This window comes from Microtus ochrogaster, chromosome 5, assembly GCF_000317375.1.
Source record: "Microtus ochrogaster isolate Prairie Vole_2 chromosome 5, MicOch1.0, whole genome shotgun sequence".
NCBI classification, from domain to species: Eukaryota; Metazoa; Chordata; class Mammalia; order Rodentia; family Cricetidae; genus Microtus; species Microtus ochrogaster.
Window position 1 is genome coordinate 88,547,347 of NC_022012.1, and position 5,773 is coordinate 88,553,119.

Genomic DNA, 5,773 nt, shown 5'->3' on the forward strand with positions numbered 1-5,773 from the left:
GCAGCTACCCCACCAATTCTTTGCTTTGACATACACGGATAACTGTTGCTTTAAAAAAGATGCATAAACCCAAATACAGGAGAAGTGCAGCTCAGCAGAGAGCTTCTCAGACCTGCTTCAGGTCTCCTGGAGTCCTGCTTCGGGATGCTCACAGGGTCCTACACCCTCACTCTCCTCGGTGGACCATCCTACTGCTGACCTGAATTTAATTCAAGAAGGATTCTGGGGAGGAAGATAAAGCATCAGACCCAAAAGAAATCTTCCAAAGAGGATGAATAAGGCCACAAAGAGAACAAAAATAAGAAATAATCAGGAATATGGGTATGAATATGAATGCAAATACAGAATAAGGCTTTACTTCCAACTATTAGATGTTTTAAAGATCTTATTAACGTTTGAAAGAAGCCTAATGGTTTCTTTCTCCTGATCGGAGCAGGTGTTTGTGAGTGTGATTATTTGTCTCTCTGGTTTGTTTTGACTTGTGGTGTCTGAAGTGCATGGGTTCCTTGGCTAGTGCCTCAGAGAGTCTGGCACAACAATGGGGACCTTGCTTGGGGCTAACATGTCATACCAGCCCTTCCTACTTCTTGAAAGTAGATGTGTGGGTTCAAGCCTGGAATCCCAGCATTTGGAAGACAGAAATGAAATGTCTTTTGGGAGTGTAAGGCCAGCCTGGGTTCCACAGTGAGACCCTGTCTCTGAAAACAAAGACAAACACAACAAACAAAACCCACAAAAGAGCCAACCCATGGAAATTAGCATTTTGCAAATGTCTAGGGAATATCCACACATAAACAAATAAATAAACCCAGAAAACCAAAAAATAACCCAGCTTCCTACTCATTACCTGAAATAATAGCAGCAAAACGATTGCCATGGTTTGGGTCTAATCCGAACTTTCCCTACAGAACATTACCTGTTGAATTAAGTCCCCACAGCGGGACTTAAGTGAAGAAGCCTCACGCCACTGTGGGTGATCAGAGGCCGAGCTTTTAGACATGGTTAGATTAGATCAGTGCATTCAGTTCTCCCCAGTTCAACCCCGGCAGTGAGACCAGAAGAGATCCACATGCCTCATGCCCTGGCTCTCGCCAGACCAGAAGAGATCCATGTGCTTCATGCCCTGGCTCTCGCTGTGGGATGCATGCCCTATGCTGGATCGGACTCTGCCAGAGGAAAGACTATCAGCAGACCCCGCCCCTCAAACCTTTGTTTCCAGGATCACAAGTCAAAAAGTAAACTTTTCGTTACAATTTAGCCGCTCTACAGAAAGCAAGTTGATTGACAGAGATGCCAGAAGGACAGCCATTACCACCCACTAGCTACTTGGCTGAAAGGGTCAAAGGAGAAACCTCTCACTGAAAACATCTTAGTGACCTGTTTTTCTTTCCTTTTGTTTGCAACCAATTATTTATGGTCAAATAAATACGGACTGGAAAAAAAAGTAAGGACTGGAGATGTGGGTAAACCATTTAGCAGATAGAGAGGTTTAATTGAGAATTCAGTTGTGTTTTGGTCTAATGACTTTGCCCCAGATGGTTATTCTTGGGATATTGACTAAAGGAAGGCTGCTGGAAAGCATGGGACCGACTGGTGTGGAAGGTTCGTGGCCAGGCTCCCTGGAAACACGTGGTAGTATTTCCTTTAGTTTTGGTTATAAGAAATAAACCACAGAACGGTATAATATCACTATCATCAATAGACACTGCAATATTATAAAGTTTTGTAGTTAGGGCATTCAGTTTAAAATTCCAAAATTTATTAAATTTCATTTGTGGTATCAATGAAGAAGCTCTTATAAGCCAAAGGTAGTGGCTTGTGGAGGTTCAAAATTGTGAGCCTATTTCCACCTTGTCTGAAGTCAGAGAGTCTGAGATTGCTCAAAATTGTGGACAATTATGATTACACATCCTGACCCAGGATGGGGTTACTTGGTTCTCTTGACATTAAGATGGCTTAGATCCACTCCACCCTGACAGATGGTCCAGATATGCAAGTATGCTTCTTCTTCTTCTTTTGTAATTAGAGGCTTAACCTGGGGAGTGGCTACCTTCAGGGTACTTGGTCTAGTGTGGCTTCACTGCCTAAACAACAGAATGCTAATGTGTCGAAACAATTAACTGTTCAGCTGTCCTTTGTATTATGTTAAAGAAGTCTCTTGTTGCTTTCTTCCCCCTTTTGTATAAAAGTCTACGAACCACGGGGCAATTTCAGTATTCACTGGAACGTCCTCCTGTGTTTTCTGTCTTACTATTTTACTCTTGTCTTTGTACTCCTTACTATTTTTCTGATCCCCTACCCTGACAAAAGGTATTTTTATCGAAACTGGTCCCCGACAGTGGCCTAAACCTCTAATCCAGAACTCAGGAGACTGAGGCAGGAGGATTATGAGTTCATTGTCATCTTGGACTACAAAGATGGCTATTCTTGTTAAATTGACAAGATATTAAGTTGTCATAGAGACAAACTACTAGACATGTTTGTCAGGTAGGTTTTATAGACTAGGATAGCTGAGGTAGGAAGAACCGCTCTCTCAATGTGACAGAAACATTCCATGGTTGGGGGTCCAACCAGAATAAAAAGAAAAAAGTGAGCTGAGTACCAGCACTCATCCCTCTGCTTCCTATGGATGTAGTGGGACAGCTGCCTCAAGCTCCTACTGCTATGCCTTCCCTTCTATTATGGACCACATCCTTAGACTGTGATCCAAAATATGCCCTTCCTGTCCTACAATCCTTTGCCAGGTCCCTGGGTCAGAGCATCAAGAAAGTAAACTATATACCGACCCCCAAGAGAAACACATATTATTCCTCCAAAACTTTAAACGTCCAGATAGGTTTCGTCAATATGAATTCTTTACTTTGACCCCATGTATTCCACCGGCTTTAAAACTACTGTCTAAGAAAGTTCTCTGAAACACCAAAGAGATCATGTGAATCCAGAGACATTTAAGGATCACAAGAAATGTTCCCACACTGAAGCTTGGCGTGTCCATATGTCAGGACGGTTGCAGAATTGAATCACTAGAGGAATCACAAGTGAAAAACAACCACCCCATTCTTCCCTGAAATTGTCTTTGGTGTTTCTTTCTCACTTCACATTGCTCAGCTGTTTCACTTCTGAGGAGGTAACACATTCACCAGAAGGAAAACGCAAATGAGGTGAAATATCCCAGAAGATTCGTCTAGCTTTCTAGATAGCTCTCTTGTGGCTATGTCCAGAGACGTTCTGAGCAGATGGTGGATGTGGGCATGCCCAGATGGAAGAGGAAAACCCTAAGCACAGACCAACACACCCCGAACTGCCTCCTCAGCTCGAGGGTGGCACGCCATACACTGTTGTGCATTTTAGTTTGCTAGCTCATAACCTCTCTGAAATCACAAACTACTGTTCAAGGTCAGAATCCATCCTCTGGTGTCTCTCCTACAATAAAAGTGGGTAAAATAGCAACTCAGTATACTTCACAATACAGAGTTCCGTGTATTATATTATTATTATTGCTATTACTATTATTATTTTAGTTTTATCAGCTTAAAGAAATAATATGGGGCAGTCTTTGGGTCTATTGTTAGTAAAAGTTGGCATTTTGCTTAAGTAGATGAGCCCTTAGCTCTTCAAAAATGAATTGCTCAATACTTGTTCATTAATGGGGATGCCTACATTAGCTGCTGGTTCACTCTCATGACCTGGGGATGGCGTTTTCAAGCTTGATGCTTGTGTCCTTTGGAATCTGAGCTTCGCTGTGGAGAAGGGACACATGACTATTTTCAGCCAACTGCAATAGAAGAAGGTGAGTGGTAAAGTCTGAATGGTTGTGTCCCGTCACAGTGTTGATTTCCAGGGGTTGAGAAGATGACACGGTTACTAAGCACAAATATTGCTACTGCAGAGGACAGGAGTTTTGTTTCCAGCACCCGTACCAGGTGCCTCACAATTGCCTGTAACTCCAGCTCCACGGGACCTGACACCCTCTCTGGCCTCTGTGGGCACTATTCATGGGCACAACCCTACACGCTGGCATGCATAGATGTGTGATTAAAAGATAAACCTTTAAAAAATGTTGAATTTTGAAATCCCAAAGTGATGGTGTGAAGAGATGGGACTTTGGAGAGGAGACACTCATCCATGGAGTCCCTTAGGAGTGGGACTGCTGTCTTTACTACAGAAACCTGTAAGTCTGGTCATCACTTCCAGCATACAAGCTCACATAGAACGCATGCTCTGTGGAAAACAGGCCCTCACTAGACACAGAGATCTTGTGCTTCCTCTACTCCAGACCTGTGAACAACATATTCCTTATATTCCCTAGTGTGAGGCATAGTTCCTAAATAGCGTATGAGACCGAGTGAAGCTGTGTTCATGCTCCTCTGACTTTCTGCTCTCTGCTCTCTTCTTCCAGCTTTCTCATCAGTCACTCCTGTCCAAATACCTAAAGGGAATGCACACAACATGCTCTTAGAGTAAGGCCATCACTTACCTGTCTCTACATCCTTCCTTAGTTACCTGGGTTCTAACTCGTGAAGTTGACTTCTGTGGAATTATCTTGACTCCAGAGAGACTCCGTCTGTAAGTCTGGAACTCACAGGCTCCAACCACAAGGCTTAAATGCAGGGCAAGAATCAAGGGGAAATGCATGAGACAGACCAACACATTGAAGATAAACTATAAGAAGAATGGAAGTACCATGAGGGTTGAAGTCTCTACAATGGTCTTAATATCCTCCTTCACTCTCAACTGCATGCCCACTGATGCTGACTGACACACAACTCAGATCTTACACTCAGATCAGGGAGGGCAACGGAAGAAGAGAATCAACAAAAGAGGCTTCTTCTTGTGGACAGTAGCAGAGGCAGGAGAAGAAATTTACCCAAGGCCTGCAGGGCTGTTATGAGTGGATAATGAATGTCACCAATGGAGGAACCAACCAGGCATCATGAATGTCCACAACCTCTATTATTTTGCATGTGTATTTAGCACATCATATATACATAGGGTTCCCTGGGGCTTTCTATGCACTCATGCTTTGTTCATGAATATGCATGTCCACCCTCTTTCCTTAGAAGAAATGAAAATGAAATTTATGCCCTGGCAATGCTGAAGCATGCACAGGCAGCCCATATATGGCGGTTCTGTTGAACTTGTTCATATTGCACTTCATGGTCTAAGTTGATGAGGATGACTGGCTAGGTCTCTTCCTCAAGAGGGCACCAGATCTCATTACAAATGGTTTTGAGCCACCATGTGGTTGCTGGGAAATTGAACTCAGGACCTTTGGCAGTGCTCTTAACCTTTGCTGAGCCATCTGTCTGAAATATTACCGATTTCCTCTCTTTAACAAATTGCAATGTACTTCCTCCATCCAATATTTTTTCTCATCTTCCACACCACAATATTTTTTGGTTCACACAGCAAATACACAGGATGGAATATTTCTTAGTCCTTGAGTGTAAGATCCAGGAGAGCTGGGCAACTCTGGACCAGAAAAATATTATCCACTTACTTGCTTACCATAATCAGCCACAGCTAAAGGGATGCGCACTGCAGATTTCGGATCACCTGAATCTTGCAGGGACACAAATCACTGCTGCAGAAAGCACCACATGGTTGGTGGGTGTTGGGCATATTTGGGAATGCGGGATGGGTAGTTGCTGAACCCTTTTGTGTATGTAAGAGTTGTTGGAAGGCCCTGGAAAGACCTCAGTGGAAGGTTGTGCATTCCCTAAAGGCCCCCCATGGCAGCTCTCTCAGGCTTCCAGACATGGATGTGAATGGG